Raw genomic sequence first — 18893 nt, 5'->3', positions numbered from 1 at the left:
ATGTTTGCAGCTTTTACTCGTATTGATTAATGGCTTGGCAGACTTCTCTACAAAAGGAACTTGTGAAACTTACTACAGTGTTTAAGATCAGGTACACATAGACTTACTATATGTTTTAAATTAAACAGCAACAGTTAATGCATAGTTAGAGGTGGCCCAGTAACTTCAGGAGTCCATGCATTTTAATGAATTTTTAATTAGCCTATTTAAGGGCATTTTTAAGAAACAGTATCCTTAATAAGTTATTTCTAGATTATAATACACACTGTGATGTTCCATTTAATAAGCGTAAAAGAACTGCTAAACTATTAGTCTTCTTAAAGGTGCTAAATTTTATTTTCAGTGAAACTGAAAATAGTGCAGCTTGCAGAAGTCATTTTTGTAATTTGAAAAGCGCCTCCCAAAGTAAACTGATGATTGCATTGTTTCCAGTTTTTTTAAAAAAACACCAATCTGATCCCTTGATGTGGCAGATGTCTTTGTTTATTCCCCAAAGCTGGGAAAAAATTGAAGGGAAAACATGGAGCTCCTTTTAATTCCTAGACTTTTTAAGTCCCCCCGTTACTCAAACTTGTTTTACGTATGATTTATAGATGGTTTTATTTGGTTAGTGAAGACTAGAATGTTTCTCTTCCTGATTCCAAAGTGTATACGTGGAATCATTCAGAAAAATGTTCAGTCGTGTGTAGGCCACTGGAAGTACTGAGTCACCCTTATTTGCTTGCCTTTTCTTCATAGGGAACAGTGAGGACACGCCTTTCCTCTGTCACAGACCAAGGGCAGAGGCACAATGAATGGAATACAGATTTGCCTACTTCATCATCTGGGGTTCTAGAAATGGGGGTGGGGGGTGGTGAGGTGGGAGTGGGGACGTTGTTTAACTCCTTCAGTGCCACTGCTTAGGCCTCTGACAGCAATAGTACTGATTACAACTGGTTACAATTCAATAAAAACGGGTGTAACTTCTCAGATTGTCAACTGTCTAGATCTTTTGCTGCAGTTTCTGTTAATAGCCTGCATTTTCCTCAAATGTTAGGAACCCCACACAGGCATTTAAAAGGCACAAAAATACACAAAAAATCAATTGGTAAATTACTTAAGAAGTTGGAAGATAGACAATGACTGGATTTATGGATTATCTGTGGATTTCTCTTATTAATCCTCAGATAAGACCATAATTAGGGATAGCCACACTATCCCAATTTACCATTAACAGAATCATTTATACTCAATTTAATGGTGCAGTTTGTTTTAACTCATCAGTGTTACTTGTTCCTTCCCCATGTCAATACAACTTACAGTGCTTGATTTAATTTGAGGTATAACTTATTTTTTTAATTACAGAATATGAAATCTACAGATGTAGATTTCACTGGTCTTTGTCACAGGATATTGTGCACTTCTCTGTGGGGCTGAGCCTCACCAATCCGTGCAAGTTACAAAAAAGGTACTTCAGGGCAAAAGTATACTGTAGGCAGATCATCTGGACATTGGGTCTAAAAGCTGTTCTTCTAATCTGAAAAACAATGGAAGTAAAGTCTCCTTAATAGAACAATCCTATTAGAATGGTATGAACAGTTTCTACTATAATAAAAACTTAAACACTGCTTTAAAAAGAAAATGCAGAATAGCCCTTTAAAACTCAAAACCATAGGATAGGAACTCTTCAGTGCACGTAAAATTTATCACGAAAGTCATCCTTGAAAATCCTTTTAGGAGATGATTTTTCTCCTAGGTCAGACAAGGTCTGCAGACTAGACTACAGGATTCCTAGTTTCAATTGCAATGTACTGGTTGATCTCATCCTTTGAATAGACTTTAGAAGCTAGATCGCATAATCTAAAGAGCCTTCTCCAGCAATTCGACAGAAGGCCTTGATACTGAGATAATATATCCTGTATAGAGTAATATGTCACATTTCAATGTTTCTAAATATAGTTTATATTTGGGGGGAAATGAACTGTGTTGTATAATCTGTAGATCTCATTACTTACCACTTTTACTTAGCAACTGCTATTTCATTCTTTGTATCATTACTATCCGGTGAAGTTCAGATGCCCATGAGGGGACTGCAGCATCTTGAGCAACACAAGTCATGTTTTGCTGTGTACTCAGGTAGCAACGTTGGGAGACAAATATTTGGGTCGTGTATTTCTCTGCCATTTAGAAAACAGTTTTCCTGTGACAGTGCAAGCAGAATATTTTGCACTGTAAATGTGGCTATCTCGCCAAGAAAAACAAAAATCCTGAAACATTTCCCCGGAGCGAAGGGCCTAAATTTATTTTAATGTATGGAAAGAGTTTTTGTAACTCAAATTACTCTTATTATTTTTAACTCAAATTATTTTTAAGCTCAAAATCACTGAGCTTTATTTTCCTTTATCGTAGGATTTTAAAATATTAAACCGTACCAGTGAGAGTTGTGCAGAGAAGTGAAACGTAGGAGTAAGGATTGTCTACGACTTGAATAAATCAGCATTTCTTTACACACAGCTTTGGCCTTGGGCCCTTCATGTTCTCTACAGCATGAGAGAGCTGCAAAGTAGAAAGAGGCTGCTGCATGCCTTAACCCACGTTGTTACTCCAGCCTCCAAACAGCAATTTGATTAGCTTTTTTTCGGTGATAAAAGATAAAGATTTATTGTAACCCACATACAATTGAAATCAGAATTTCACAGGAGGGTCACAGTCATTAGGGAAGTTTTGGAATACTATTGTCTTAACAAGCATCATATGGGCTGCCCCTGTTATTATTTAACACCTATTAAGGAGGCACATCATTCTAGGCTTTGAACAGCTGAGAGGCCATAGCCCCCACCGTCCTTGGAGCTTTGAGTCGATGCCGCAGGTAGGGTGCGTGTTTTCTGGATGAAGGGCACGTACCGACAAGATTTAACGGTGAGTTGGTTTCTTTCCAGGAGTTGGAAAGTATAGTCAGAGCTAAATTCTTCTATAGAGAACCGACTTTTCCGGAGCTTACATCCGGAACTTTGGTGGAATTATGACATAGGAACACAAGCCTATATTCAAAGCGCTTTAATTAGGTCCAGCAGGCAACCATCACGCACGAAAGGGGCCACGGGACACCATTTTCTTCATACAAATCAAGAGGCCGGTTGAAAATATGGGAGCTGGGTCGTAACTGTCAAACTGTAGATCTTTTTTCACTTTTTATGGTTGCTCAGAATGGCGTTTTTTAAAAGGAAGAAAACAACCGCCGGTTCAGCCAAGCCCTGTTTACTCGAGGGGAAGGAAAGGGGCGGAGGCTCCCGGACTCTCCAGCCGCCTGCGTAAAGGCCTTCGCCCACGAGGAGACCTTGCTGTGGTTTCCAGTGCTGCACCCTGACTCACGCCGCACCCGTATTTATTTATTCTAGAATTTTTCCCGGGCAGCACAAACGGGAACACCGCCTGCTCCCCGCGCCGCTATCTGCGCACGTGGATCCGCGCGACCCCGCGGCGGGACCCGGCGGCGGGCGGGGCCGGGGGCGGGGCCAGGGGCCGGGGGCGGGGCCATGGCGGGGCGGGGCCGGGCTCGGGCCCGGAAGCAGTGGCGGCGCACCCGCCTCGTAAGGCCGCCCTGGCCCATCCCGCACTGAGCTCCAGGCCCATGGGCGAGCCAGCTGCGGCGGCTATAATTAGAGGGGAGCCGCAGCCCTGCCGAGCCCGATACCTCGCGCCCCCCGCCGGCGTTCCTGGGAGGAATGTGCGGGCGCGAGGCCGTGCGTCGCCGCCAGCGCGCTCCCTGGACGGTCACCGCGTGGTGGACCAAATAAAGTAAAAGGTCTGGCTCCTGCTGAGCGAGGCCGAGCAAGCGACCCGGGAGCCAGCCCAGGGGTGTGGCGAGCCCTCGGCTGCCCAGAAAAGATCAAACGCGCGTCGGCAACAGCCGTGCCTGCCGCCTGCGAGGGTCCTTGCGCGGGCCAAGCAGTACAGGGTGGATTTGTCTTAAGTTGGAGATGGCGCATGACAAGAGCGGCCCCAAATGTCACACTCCCTTTTTGGAAATCATGATGCTGCCTTTTTTTTTTAAGACTGTGGCTATAATAAGGCATATGTTCCATGCTGGTGGAGTAAGCACTCATGCTTAAGGGGCAACTGTATTAGCAAAAAACACTGATGCACGGTACATGTTAATACAAATTATTTATTAAGTAGATCTCGGTGTGGGTACTACACCTGTGGGTACTACCAAGTCAGATAAAAGTCTGTAACAACTGACTGCTGAAAGGGAGTTGTCTTTTTATAGAAAAACTTATACCTTAGAAAAAATTTTTCTACTAGTGGACGCTTGAGGTGCCACCAATTAATTAACTTCTGATTTTTGTTCATTATTGAATTTAATACTCTGTAGCAGTATCTTCCAAAATAATAATAATAAGCATGAGCCCATCCTTTTAACAAAATGACTGTTCATTACTAGCCTTGGAGCAGGGGTGTAGGAACTTCACTGTAATCTAAGAGTTGTATAACATTTTCGGTCATTGTTTAAAAAAGGATTGCAGAAGATGGACAGGAATCTAAAAAAAAAGAATAAATCCTTGCTCCAGGCTTATGAATACCTAGACACAACCCTACTAAAAGACTTCCTTCATCACCTTATTTTTCTTTCTAGATAACAGGCACGAAAACCAGTTTAGAAGCTTGAGATGGAAATCATACAAAACAGTCCACTCCTTATATATTTTATCGAGGAACCTGGAAGCCTTTTCAGTGGAAATTTGATTCCTGGGAAGTTATTCTGGCTGGAGCCTGTTTGTCTTGACACAGCAGCCCTGTACTCGCAGCCTGCTCTGCTCCTTCACAAAGCTCTTTGAGGGGAAACTATGTTGAGAGATACAAATTCAAGTTTTTGTGAAAGCACACCTCAGAATTGTCCAGTTCTATTCCAGATACACAAAAACAGTGAATAAAGGTCAGGGAGTCTCCAGATACCTTGGGCTTCGTGTGGTCATTTCAGGTAATTCAGTTAATGTAGTGTTTCTATTTTGCAATTTTTAAAATGACCATGTACTTACCTGAAAAGGGATTAAGGAATTAAACTGGACAATCCCTATGATAGCATTTTTCATGTCAGCCAGCTATGAGAAAGCACTGGGCATGTGTGGTAGGCGTTAGGTACTTGGGTGCAGTGAGTATGTGCCACTAAAAATGAAACTCCCCTGGTGTCCAGTAGTTAAGATTTTCTTTTCCAAAGCAAGGGGTGCAAGTTTGATCCCCGGTCGGGGAGCTAAGATTCCACATGCCCCAAAGCCAAAAAACCAAAACATGAAACAGAAAAAATATGATAACGAATTCAATAGACTTTAAAAATGGTTCACAAAAAAAAAATTTTTTTTTAAATGTTGACTTCTGGTTATATCATGAAAGGGGGTCACAGCAAACAGTTTTGAAACACTGGTAAGAAGAGGCTCCCCCTGCTGTCACATAGAAGATACATCTTCTCTCCTAGGCCAGAATCCCAAGAGTCCTGTACTTGGGACTGCCACTGGGTGTAGAGCTTAGCATCAGGTGGTTTGTGAAGTTATCAACACCTTGGGGGATATATCATTCTATTGAAAATAAAATGAAATAAAATTATAGACCACAAATAAAGGGAATTAATATTTTCCTTAAAAGGTTCTCTGCTCAGATTTATTTACTGAAGGGTCAGCCTACCTAAAACCCACCAGAACGGTCTCCCTCCGTCTATGTATGGCTTTAAAAGCAAAGATGATATTTGTATGGCTGGTGGCAGGTGAGTGAGGGGAGACCTGAGGGAGTGAGAATGTGATGGAACCTATTGTATTCTTTTAAGATAATCAGTAAAAATGATGTATGATGAAAAATAAAAGAACACCTACATTGAACTTTGACTTCAGTAAAATTGTTGGATTTATTTCAAAAAATCATTTTGTGTCCATGTATTAGGAATTACACTTTTCTGCACATGGACCTTTAGGCCCATAAGTAAGCCTTCAGTAATCATGAACTTTTTGTAGTCCTGGAAGGAGCTCATTCAGGGTCTCTGGGACCAACATTGCCTGAGTTGAGTGTCAGCTGGTACCAGACTGCACTGATCATCAGTCTGCATGTTTACTGAGGGTTTGAAGACTTCAGTGGAATTAGGTGGACAACTTGAATTGTAAGCAGTAAAGGAAAAGAGACTGTGTGTGCAAAAATGAGAGCTTGGAGAGGAAGAATCACAGGAGAAGAATCAGCATCAGTCAGAATCATTCATTTATTCACTCAGTTCACTTATTCTTTCTCTCCATAAATCTATTTCATGGTAAAGTATGTGGGCTCTGGAATCAGACTCCTTACGCAAGAATTCCAGCTCCAACTGTTTTTAACCTTTAGGATTTAACCCTCCAATCTCCATTTAATTATCTGTGAAATGGGTTAAGGATATTACTTCCCTCGTGGAGGTGTTGAGGGGACGAATTGACAGGAGTATATAAGGTGCCTACTATGATGTCTGGCATGTAATAAGTGTGTCATAATGACGAGTGGCATATTGAACTCTCAGTAAATAGTTGTTGAAGGAATCCATTTAGTCTCTAATCTTAATGAGGAAAGTGTGGTGAAAAATAAGAACCATAAAAATGTGTTTATAAGATACAGTGAAAACAGGGTTAGCCTACATGAGGAGAAATTACCCAGGAAGGTTGTACCGAGGAGGAAGCTGAGGGGAGCCAGTCACAGAGCAGGGCCTGCCAGCAGGGACTGGGTCAAAGGGCAAGCACAGGGATCCTACAGACACTGTTGAGCCCAGTTAGGACTCTGCGCTTCCAATACAGAGGCCGCAGGTTCGATCCCTGGTCTGGGAGCTAAGGTCCCATGTGCTGTGAAGCGAGGCCAAAAGATTAAAAAAAGGCAAAAGTGGGGGCTGGCTGCACTCACTCCAGCTTTCCATCTCCTCTTGGCAGGGCAAGAGAGAGGAAGACAGTCTGACTCACCTAACAGCCCAGGTGGTCTTAGAAGCTGGTTAGCGGCAGTTGCAACAGCAATACTTTTGCTGAGAAGTGGTTAATGGGTCGAAGTGGTTAAAGACATAACTGTCTTCATTCCAAACCTGGCTCCACCCCAGCTTGGCTATGTCCTCAGACATAGCCAAGTTTCCAGATGTCACTAAACCTTAGCCTCCTCATCTGTAGAATGGCAAGAAAAAGAGTACCCATTTCATAAGTCTCTTGTGAGGGCTAAGTGATTTATAAAGTTTCCTTGGGATAGTCACATAATAAACATAGTGTCTAATTATTCTAAAACAGAGAGGATCAGAGGGTGGGGAGAGTGATCACTTCATCCCCTCATCCTTCGGCCAACACCTGAGACCTCACCACTCAGGTCTTTCCCATTGGTCCTCTATGTCTGGAATCCCTCTGGTTGTCCTTTATTCTGGCTGTGCTGGGTTTTTGTTGCTGAGTGCAGGCTTTTCGTTGCAGAGTGCGGGGTCTACTCTCTAGTTGCGGTGTGCAGGCTTCTCTTGTGGTGGCGCGTGGGCTCCAGGCGCCGGGCTTCAGTAGTTGTAGCTTGGAGGCTCAGTAGTTGAGGCTCACGGGCCCTAGAGCGTGCAGGCTTCAGTAGTCATGCCACACTGGCTTAGTTGCTTCTCGGCATGTGGAATCTTCCCTGACCGGGGCTGGAACGCAGGTTCCCTGCTTTGGCAGGTGACTTTTTATCCACTGGGCCACCAGGGAAGTCCCTGATAGTCCTTCTTTAAATGGCTATTGAAACCTTTCCAAACTCCAGAGTTTTCTATCCAAGCCCCCACTCCATGGACCCCTCCCCTGTCACTCTCGATGGGAATATGGATTTCCAACATTTTGTCCATTCTTGTGCCTGCAAACTCTGCCCATCAGGCTTCTGATGCAAGTCTTCAGGGCCCTCCTCTGCCTGACTTCTACTGGTCCCATCCATCCTTGGCCCTGAGGGAGAAAAGAAAGGAAGGCTACTGTATTCTAGGGGCCCGAGAGAGGGTGGCTTGGAGACATCTATAGATGCTTCAGTTCTGATTCTGCTTCTCTGTAGCAGCAAGGGTTAAGGCCAGTTTTATCCTAAATTAACTAATGTAGACGGAGAAGGCAATGGCACCCCACTCCAGTACTCTCGCCTGGAAAATCCCATGGATGGAGGAGCCTGGTGGGCTGCAGTCCATGGGGTCACTAAGTCAGACACAGCTAAGCTACTTCACTTTCACTTTTCACTTTCATGCATTGGAGAAGGAAATGGCAACCTACTCCAGTGTTCTTGCCTGGAGAATCCCAGGGACGGGGGAGCCTGGTGGGCTGCTGTCTATGGGGTCGCACAGAGTCGGACATGACTGAAGCGACTTAGCAGTAGCAGCAGCAACTAATGTAGAATTATGTACACAAACATGTGCTGTAAGCTCTAAAGTAGCATAAAAATGCTGACTTTTACCTAACTTAGGATCCCTCTACCCACAGAAGATTTACCTGAGTCATGAATTCAGGGACTTACTTCCCCTTATGTTTAATTTATAAAAATATCAAGACTGAGACTAGTTTCTGGACAACATCACTGATTAACTTTTCTCTGTCTATGAAGTGTTTATCCAAGACTTTCCCCTAAATTTCAAGCTCATCCTCAGGATGTAGCCTTGTCTAGAAACAGGTTCTCCTGGCTTTGGTGCAGTTACAAGTCACTGGGTCACATTTCTACCCTTCCTTGAAGAACTGCCATGGTCAGGTGTGTGCCTTGGGGTCCATGATCAGGGCCAAGAAGTCAAAGGTCCCAGGAGAAATGCAGAGTCCTTCCTGCAAGGCTGATAGGAGAGGGGAGTCTGTGGGTGAGCCTCCCTTCCCTCTGGTTCCCACTGGAAGGCCACAAGAGATAAAGAAGTCAGAGTTTATATGCCTAAGGAGGCTGACTACTTTGGGCAGATCTCACAAGACTGGAAGTACCCTTGGTATTACAACATGGAAGGGCAGTGAAGGAGGCCTGTACACTGTCTTATTTCAGTGTGGGCTAAAAGTTCCATGTAGGATGATTCATATGGGAACTGCTGCCTGGCTGCTTTTTCTTGAACTATAATAAATGTATTTACAAGTCACCATGGTGGCTGAGCTCTGCAGGCTGAAACTCAGGTGGAGTATCTTTGTTGTTGTCTTGAGAATTCCTCCTCAGGAAACCCCAGTCTTGGCTTTTACGCCCTTCCCCTGATTGGACGAGGCCCACCCACATTATGGAGAGCAATCTGCTTTACCCATGGTCTACTGATTTCACTGCTAATCATATCCAGAAAGTACCTTCACAGCAACATCAGGACTGGGTGAGCCTGTGGATGAACTACCCTTCACTCGACCAAACAACTGGGTGCCGTGGTCTAGTCAAGTTGACACGTAAAATAATCATTATGGCCACTTTCCGAGTTTTCTTCCCCTCCTCTGGCTGCCCCAGGTTGTGATGCTTCTATCAGAGATGATGCTTTCAAATGCAAAGTCACAAAAACAATCTATTCAAACAGGATTCAACTCTAAGGGGAACTTATTGGCTCTTGTAACTGAAGAATCCACAGCAGACCAGCTTGAGGTCTGACTCACTTCAGGTTCATACCTCATCTCTCCCTGGTTCTCTTGGCTCCACCTTCCCTGTGTTGATTTTATCTTCAGGCAGGCTTCCCCCAAGATTATAAGATGGTTGACATGCTTTCTTATTCACACCCAAGAGGAAAGAGCAGTCGCATCCCTCCCAGAACAGAGCAGAAAGAGCACCAAGCTTGTCTCTGCTTGGCTTGTTCCTGACATCATGTGGCCAAGGGAATAGCCTGCTCTGATTGGCTTAGGTCTGCCCACACCCTGACTGATCCCAGAGCAAGGGTATGAGATTTCCCTGACTGGCGTCTAGTTTGGGGTCTTCCCTGGAGCCAAGGGTAGGATCAATCCCAGCCAAACAAGCAGCTACTGCACAGTGGCCAAGGGGTGGTCTGGATGTGCACGATAACCTTAGATCTCTGCATCAGTCTCTGAAGCTTGAAGCTGCTGCTGCTGCTGCTAAGTCTCTGAAGCTTGCAGCTGCAGTGCCCAAGTCTAGGGCACAGGTAGTGCTGCAGCCTACGGGACTTGTGCCCACTGGGGCTGAGTGGTCTCAGCCTGTGGGGTCATAGGCAGCAGAGAGGACAGCTGCCCAGGAAGAGAGGTGTGTTCCCTTGTATGTCAGGGCAGAGTGAGTCCAGCGTGGAGGGGTTGGTGGTGGCCAACAGGCTGGCAGCTGTGTGCTCACTTCAGACTTCCTTGTTTCTAAACTGCCTCCCTGCCGCTAAGGGAGTGATCTCAGGACTGAACTCCTAGCAGCCAACTTTACCACTGTCAGCGTTGAGTAGGGCTGTGATGCCGCCAAGAGGAGTGAGTCACGCTGTTCTGGTTGGGATGGTTTGGTGGGGACAAAGAATGCAGGAGGAAGGTGACTGGGAAGCTTGTGGGGGCAGTCCCTGGGGAGGGGGTTGTCTCTGAGATTCCCATCTGGAATTTGTTATTATTAAAAAAAAATTTGGCAAAAAGAGGAAAAATAACAAAAATTCTGCAGGAATATATTTATGTGTGTGTGTGTGTATATATATATATATATATATATATATATATATATATATATATATATAATGTATGTATGCTAATTCACTTCAGTCATGTCTGACTCTTTGCAGCCCCATGGACTGTAGACCACTAGGCTTCTCCGTCCATGGGATTCTCCAGGCAAGAATGCTGGAGTGGGTTGCCATGCCCTCCTCCAGGGGATCTTCCTGACCCAGGGATCGAACTCAAGTCTCCTGCATTGCAGGTGGATTCTTTACAGACTGAGCCACCAGGACCTTCAAGTTGCAAAAATCCAAAGATGCTAATGTGAGAGCCAGCCTCTGTACACCAGCTGCTGTACTGTGCTACTATACTTTTCCAGGTACTGTGCTGTCAGATTAAAAATGTTTTCTTTACTTTTTGTGTTGGTTTTTTTATATATTATTTGTGTGAAAAGTATTATAAACCTATTACAGTACAGTACTATACTAATTGTGTTAGTTGGGTACCTAGGCTAACTTTGTTGACTTGCAAACAAAGTGGATTTATGAACACACTCTTGGAATGGAATTCATTCATATGCAGGGGACTTATTGTATATAGTAAATAAGAGAAGCCTCTACTTAAATTTAGATCTGCTAACTCTAAATCCCCACCCCTTTCCCCCCAATATTTAAGAGTAACACTTTGGCGGTTGGAGGGAGGCTATCAATATAGCAAATATTAGGTAAGGTGTGTGCCGCAGAATGGATTATACTAGACTCACTATCCCCCTTTCACTCACTGGTTTCTTCTCATGCTTCATGGCTTAGCTTACTAATGCAGGAGTCACATGTTCCTGTTGTCTTTATTCTCCTGGTTTAATCAGGAAAACGAGCCAGAAGAACTGCAACGATTAGCCTGGGATCATTAGAAGAGGAAAGAATTTATATTCACAGTGACTGTATTTCTAGTCCATTGATTAGGCAATTTTGCTTTTATGAATCAATTGGGGTGATTGCTATGCTAAATAAAATGTAGAATTGCTATCACAAGGAAAACATGAATTATTAGCTTTAAACACAGACTGTCTATGCCTGCAGTTAGGTTTCCTATGGAATATTTCCTATTTTCTCATCCTGATTGCTGTCTTGGTTTTCTCAAGAGGTACCCTTAGAGGTTCCTTAACTCTGTTGTGGATGTAGCAGTGTAATCCAACAACATGGGGTATCCTGATGTGAGTGTATGCCTGCGTGTATGCTCAGTCACTTCAGTCGTGCCCGACTCTGTGACCCTATGGACTGTAGCCCACCAGGCTTCTCTGTCCATGGGATTCTCCAAGCAAGAGTACTGGAGTGGATTGCCATGCCTTCCTTCAGGGGATCTTCCTCACCCAGGGATCGTACCCACGCCTCCTGCATCTTCTGCATTGCAAGCAGATTCTTTATGGCTGAGCCACTGGGGAAGTGCTAGGTATCCTGATATGTGACATTATTACTCAAGGTCCTTTGACAGCTCCCTGGTGGATGCAGAGTGGGGTTCAAAGTCAACACAAGGGACTTTAAGACAATACCACTGCCACGCATACCTTCATTCTGCAGCTCCAATCCAGAAGGCATGATGATTTTTTTTTTTTTTTGGAAAATATACACAATCACTTTTGGAGGTTCTAGTAATAACTACACCAACAACCTCATCTCTTATAAATGAGTTACATTTTTTTCTTAGGGTATACAGAGGTCATTTCATAAATTGCACATTTCACACTGATTAATCTCAGTGGATTGCCTCTTGCTACAGCAAATATGATAATGTCCAACAATTGTAATGAATAATCATGGAACTTTATGCCATAAGAGGATGCTTTAAAAGCTAAATAATCATTTTTAAGAGGACACTAGAAGATTGAGGAGGGCAGAATGGAGATGGAAGAAAGAGGAGAAAACAGAAAAACAGCAGTGAAGGAAGTGCTCAGGGGACTAAAACGTTGAAAAGCCAGAGTTTAGGCTTTCAGAACAAAGAAGGAGGCATTTGGCTTCAATAAGATGGGGATCTGATGGATTCTAGAGACCAGAGGTTTTATTAATTAATTTATTCAACAAACATTCATTGTATGCATCCTATATGGTAAGGCCGTGAGCATTTTAGATTGTTATCGTGTTTTTAAGATCTGGCAGCCTTATAGCCTACAGAAAAAGGACTGAAACATAACAGACATTTAATGAATAAAAAGAGAAAGGAGAAAAAAAAGGAGGAAAAAGCAGAAATGGGGACTTTCCTGGTGGTCCAGTGGTTTAAGACTCTGGGCTTCCAGTGCAGGTGGTGTGGGTTGTATCCCTGGTCAGGGAACTAAGATCCCACATGCCACCTGGTATGGCCAAGTGGCCAAATGATATGGCCAAATGATATGGCCAAAAACTTAAAAAAAAATTTTTTTAATAAATAGAAAAAAAGCAGAAATGGAAGAAAGTAGCAACAGCAGTCAATGCAAACAAAACCCCCATTGCAAGCCCTGATTTTTCCCAGAAAAAATAGATATAATGTTCTGTAAACGCTTTCCAGTTTTCCTCAGCAAAGTCAGGCAGTCCTCAGTTCAGTTCAGTTCAGTCGCTCAGTCGCGTCCAACTCTTTGCGACCCCATGAATCGCAGCACGCCAGGCCTCCCTGTCCATCACCAACTCCCGGAGTCCACCCAAACCTATGTCTATTGAGTCGGTGATGCCATCCAACCATCTCATCCTCTGTCGCCCCCTTCTCCTCCTGCCTTCAATCTTTCCCAGCATCAGGGTCTTTACAAATGAGTCAGCTCTTCGCATCAGGTGGCCAAAGTATTGGAGTTTCAGCTTCACCATTAGTCCTTCCAATGAACACCCAGGACTGATCTCCTTTAGGATGGACTGGTTGGATCTCCTTGCAGTCCAAGGGACTCTCAAGAGTCTTCTCCAACACCAGAGTTCAAAACCATCAATTCTTCGGCACTCAGCTTTCTTCACAGTCCAACTCTCACATCCATGCATGACCACTGGAAAAATCATAGCCTTGACCAGATGGACCTTTGTTGGCAAAGTAATGTCTCTACTTTTTAATACGCAGTCTAGGTTGGTCATAACTTTTCTTCCAAGGAGTAAGCGTCTTTTAATTTCATGGCTGCAATCACCATCTGCAGAGATTTTGGAGCCCCAGAAAATAAAGTCTCTCACTGTTTCCACTGTTTCCCCATCTATTTCCCATGAAGTGATGGGACCGGATGCCATGATCTTCGTTTTCTGGTGTTGAGCTTCAAGCCACCTTTTTCACTCTCCTCTTTCACCTTCATCAAGAGGCTTTTTTAGTTTCTCTTCACTTTCTGCCATAAGGATGGTGTCATCTGCATATCTGAGGTGATTGATATTTCTCCCGGCAATCTTGATTCCAGCTTGTGCTTCTTCCAGCCCAGCGTTTCTCATGATGTACTCTGCATATAAGTTAAATAAGCAGGGTGATGATATGCAGCCTTGACGTACTCCTTTTCCTATTTGGAACCAGTCTGTTTTTCCATGTCCAGTTCTAACTGTTGCTTCCTGACCTGCATATAGGTTTTTCAAGAGGCAGGTCAGATAGTTTGGTATGCCTATCTCTTTCAGAATTTTCCACAGTTTATTGTGATCCACACAGTCAAAGGCTTTGGCATAGTCCATAAAGCAGAAATAAATGTTTTTCTGGAACTCTCTTGCTTTTTCCATGATCCAGCGGATGTTGGCAATTTGATCTCTGGTTCCTCTGCCTTTTCTAAAACCTAGGCAGTCCTAGGCACAAGCATATGACACAATTTTTGTAAGTCCTTCCCTCCAGCAGATACTGATTATGAAGAACAAGACTCAGATCCTATTCTCGGAGAACTTAGAATCTACTTGAAAATTTTGAACTAACATACATTAAATTATGGATCCCACTAAAATGATATTCAAGCAGGTCAAGGGAGGCCTGATGCATACTTTGGCTGCAAGATTCAAAGAAGGGAGCAAGTCTAGCTGGTGACAGAAGGGAAAGAAAGATTCATGGAAAGGATGGGTTCCAGGAGGTACCCTGGAGGTGGGGGGACCACTACATCAGACGGAGCAAAAATAAGCGTCACATATTTGGGGACCAAGCAGAATCTGTGACTCCTAACTGAAAGATAATTACTGGGGAGTGATGGGACATGAAGTCTGACTATAGCATCAGGTGGAATTTCCAAAGGCCCTGAAACTCATGTATGAGAAGACATCAGGGGTCCAAGGGTGTCTGTCATGACAGCAGTGCCGTGGGAAGTCACCGGGGCAGAGGTTTTCATGAACGATGGAACTGCAGCTCAGGTATGTGGACTTAGGGCCGCTGACAGGCCACCAGATTCTGAGGAACTGGACCAGTGTGGCAGCACAGAGGAGCTAGTAGATGAGCCATTTCAACAAAGAAGTAGATCAGACTTGGAGACCAGTCTGATTTAGGGCATGGATGGGAAGAGGGCGTGGAAGATGCAAATATTGTCCATTTGTGTGAAGGGGAGCAAGATTCACCTTGGGAGAAATGCCCAGGTATGTGAGTCAAAATGAATTGATGTTAAGCTGGGCACACTTCAGAACAAAAAGAAGAACACGCCCTCCCTCCCCAGTCCCCAGGGTTAGGCAAGGATGGTAATAGGTGATGCAAAGCACATCCAGCAGGAAATGGGCCAGGCTTCCCGGCAAGGTGTGAGGTGTGGTGGAACAGAATTGAACCAGGACGTTCTGGGCACTCAGAAGGTGTTCTCCGTCCTCTACCCTGAGAATTGTTGGTTGTACGTATGCTGCATAAGCATCACGTGTTCAGTCCTGCCTCCACTGACCTGCTCATTCCGTGTGTGCTCTGTATGTATACAAGGCTCCTCACTGGGCGCCACGGCAGAAACGGGTAAGATAGGGTTGGGGGATCTTCAGGAAGCTCTCAGTCTATTGGGAAGACACAGATAAACATGTGTGTGTGTGTGTGCTAAGTCGCTTCAGTCGTGTCTGACTCTTTGTGATCCCATGGACTGTAGCCCACCAGGCTCCTCTGTCCATGGGATTCTCCAGGCAAGAATACTGGAGTGGGTTGCCATGCCTTTGTCTAGGGGATCTTCCCAACTCAGGGAATGAACCTCCCTCTCTTATGTCCCCTGCATTGGCAAGTGGGTTCTTTACCACTAACGTCGCCTGGGAAGCTCACAGATAAACACAGAAGGGAGCAGTAAGCCTGAGGAAAGCATTTGAAGTAGCCATTACAGGGAACTCATGGATGCTGTGTTGAATTAGGATTAAAGAGGGTAAAATTTCAGAGTTCCTTCGAAGACTTCAGGATTTTTTTTTTTTTTTTGCAGGAGCAGAGAGCGGCATTAGTCAGGATTAGAAGTTTGTGTCTCAGGAATTCACTCGTGTCCAGTGGTTAGGGCTCTGAGCTTTCACTCCCAAAGACATGGGTATGCTGTCAGCCCCTTGGTGTGTCCAAAATTTTTTTAAAAAAGAAAGAAACAAAAAAATCTGTGTCTCAAAGCTCAACATGTAAGAGGCAAGGGCTGTAGTCCTTCCAGAGACCTAGAGAAGTTAAGCAGTGTAGCTCCCGGGAGGCTAAGACACAGAGAACATGCTTTTTTCACATCAGAGGACCAAACTGAGCCAAAGAACACAGGCTTTTTTTTTTTTTTTAATCTTTACCGATTAGGATACTTTTAAATGCTATTTTCTGGGTGCATACAAAGTCGTGAAGTACGGATTTTCTTTTCATCAGTGTATGGCATCAGTAGGAAGTAAACTCAGATCTTCCCTCCAAAGTCACAGCTCTGGGCCAGGCAGCGTTCTTCTGTGCCCTGTGTGTGGAGGAGAGACAGGCTGTGGTGGACACTTGGGCTCAAATCTGCCATTCAGATGTTCCTGATTTAGGTCCAGCGGGGCTGCCGGACACTAGTTGGGAGCCTGGAGCCCTGGCCTCTGGGGCCGGTTCTCAGTCTGTAACACTGCGACCTTTCATCCCTGAACATCTCAGACATTCCCACCCCCACCCCTGCCTGGCCCTGGGAGAGCCCTGATGCATTTGCACTAGGCTTAGGGTGTGTGTGTGCGTGTGTGTGTGTGTGTTAGTCATGTTGGACTCTTAGCAACCCCATGGACTGTAGTCTGCCAGGCTCCTCTGGGCATGGGATTCTCCAGGCAAGAGTACTGGAGTGGGTTGCCGTTCCCTTCTCAAGGGGATCTTTCTGATCCAGGGATTGAACCTGGGTCTACAGCTATACAAAAAGGAAGTTTAGCTAAGTCAGTAACCCCCTAGGTTTGGACATCCAATAGTCTGGGTTCAAATTCAGCCTCATTATGAAGTCAGAGAAGGCAATGGCACCCCACTCCAGTACTCTTGCCTGGAAAATCCCATGGATGGAGGAGCCTGGTAGGCTGCAGTCCATGGGGTCGCTAAGAGTCGGACACGACTGAGCAACTTCACTTTCACTTTTCACTTTCATGCATTGGAGAAGGAAATGGTAACCCACTCTAGTGTTCTTGCCTTGAGAATCCCATGCCCAGATCTATGGGGTCGCACAGAGTCGGACACGACTTAAGTGACTTAGCAACAGCAGCAGCATGAAGTCTGGACAAGTTATTTTCTAGGGCTCTGTTTTCTTATGCAGACTGGGCATAAGGAAAGCACTGGTCTCATAGGACGTTTGTGGATATTGAATGAAATGATCTATTTAAAATGCTTCCTGCTGTAGCTGTACCTAGTACGTGCTCAACGTGTGATCCTCGGTATCTGAATATGCCTGTACCCGGGTTCCAGGCCAATGCTAGGGGTAAACAAGGCTGCCTGTACCCTTCTTTGCTTCTCTCTCCTAGCAACCCAACTCAAACATCAGCTGCTGAAACTCTAAACCTCATTAACAGGCAGCTTCATCTCCGAGATACTTTCACCGTGTGGTATGGACCCCATTTTGACCCCCTACTGTTTTGTTTTCCTGCTAATTTTCTGGTTAATCCAAGGACTTGAACAACAGTGTTACCCCTGCCCCCCCCCACCCCCAACCACCATCCCCACCGGAAGATGGACAGCAGGCAACTGGGGAACTGGGGTCATGGCAGCCCAGAGGTAAATCCTGCCCAAGAAGCCCTGTAGGAGAGCCCACAAAAGAAAGAGACTCTTTGCCAAAGGAGATTTTATTTTGCAGTTTCCAAAAGGTAATGGAATGCTTCCAACAAGTTTTTTTTTTTTTTTGCTTACAGACTCAGAATTTAAACACAGGACACTGAATGGGCAGAACCTTGGCCCACCCCTGAGTGCCTGGGGCGCGTTGCCAGCACCAAGAGTTCGAGTTTCTGCCCAGTAGGCTTGTAACCTGAACTTTCTATTTCTAAAATCCCAGTTCTTAGTAGCCAGCACACATTTTGAGCCACAAAATTCTGAGAATTATTGCACTTGTCAGCTGCTAAGTCACATGCCCTTCAGCCTGGTCCCTTTCATTGGTATAATCATACTTCTGTTAGAGACTATGAATTTCACTGTCACATAAAAATTGGCATCTCTTTTAATACCACCCAGGGCTTGCCATAATCAGCCAGAAATATACCGTTGGGCTTGTCATAATTCATCAATTTTCAGGATCCCTCAGGAACTCCAAATATAATGACTGATAGCAAATTAATGGATCTTCCCATTTAACTTCATTAAAGGACTGACCCCATGATGAAAATTTAGTTTAATTAGGATAATATCTCATATTTAAAGTGCCTCAAAGCCAGGAAGCCCACAGATCTTCTCTCTTAATTTTTAGAACAACACTATGTGTCACTTAGAGCAAAGCTATGTTTGTTCCCATTTCATGGATGAGAAGAAGTTGCCTCATGTTAACAAGTAAAATAACAATTACAGAGTTAGGAGCCATGGATGCGAGCCCAGACTCAGGATTTGCAGTTAAGATTGACTTTATTGGCTTCATGTATGTCTGTGAACTATTCAGCAGAACAAAAATACATACAGAATCTTTTTTTTTTTTTAATCCATGTTTAATGAATAGGGAATCCTGTGTACATGGCCAGGCTGTAAATAGATGGCAGTAGTGGAATGCAGGCATGGACAAATATAGAATGAAGCTTGTGCTCAGCAATGCTGCCCCCCTCCCTCGCCCCCAGTCCCCAGGCTGGTATGTTAACTGGTCTGTTTGGAAGCTTTTTTTCTTCGTCTTCTTCTTTTTTTTTTTAAGGTTCAGTTGCATGATAGTACAAAGAGCCTTGTGTTACGATCTCAACACTGCTATTTATACCCTGTGACCCATTAAGCACTGATTCCTTGGTTGGGGTTCTCCCAACATCTTGAGAAGAAGAAAAAAAAAAAGAGGAAAAAAATAGCCTGACTGGAAAAAAAAAAAAAATAGGAGTTCTCATTTAACAA

This window comes from Bos javanicus, chromosome 28 (genome assembly GCF_032452875.1).
Source record: "Bos javanicus breed banteng chromosome 28, ARS-OSU_banteng_1.0, whole genome shotgun sequence".
Lineage (NCBI taxonomy): Eukaryota > Metazoa > Chordata > Mammalia > Artiodactyla > Bovidae > Bos > Bos javanicus.
The sequence above is the reverse complement of the archived record's forward strand: the minus strand, read 5'-3'. Positions refer to the sequence as shown.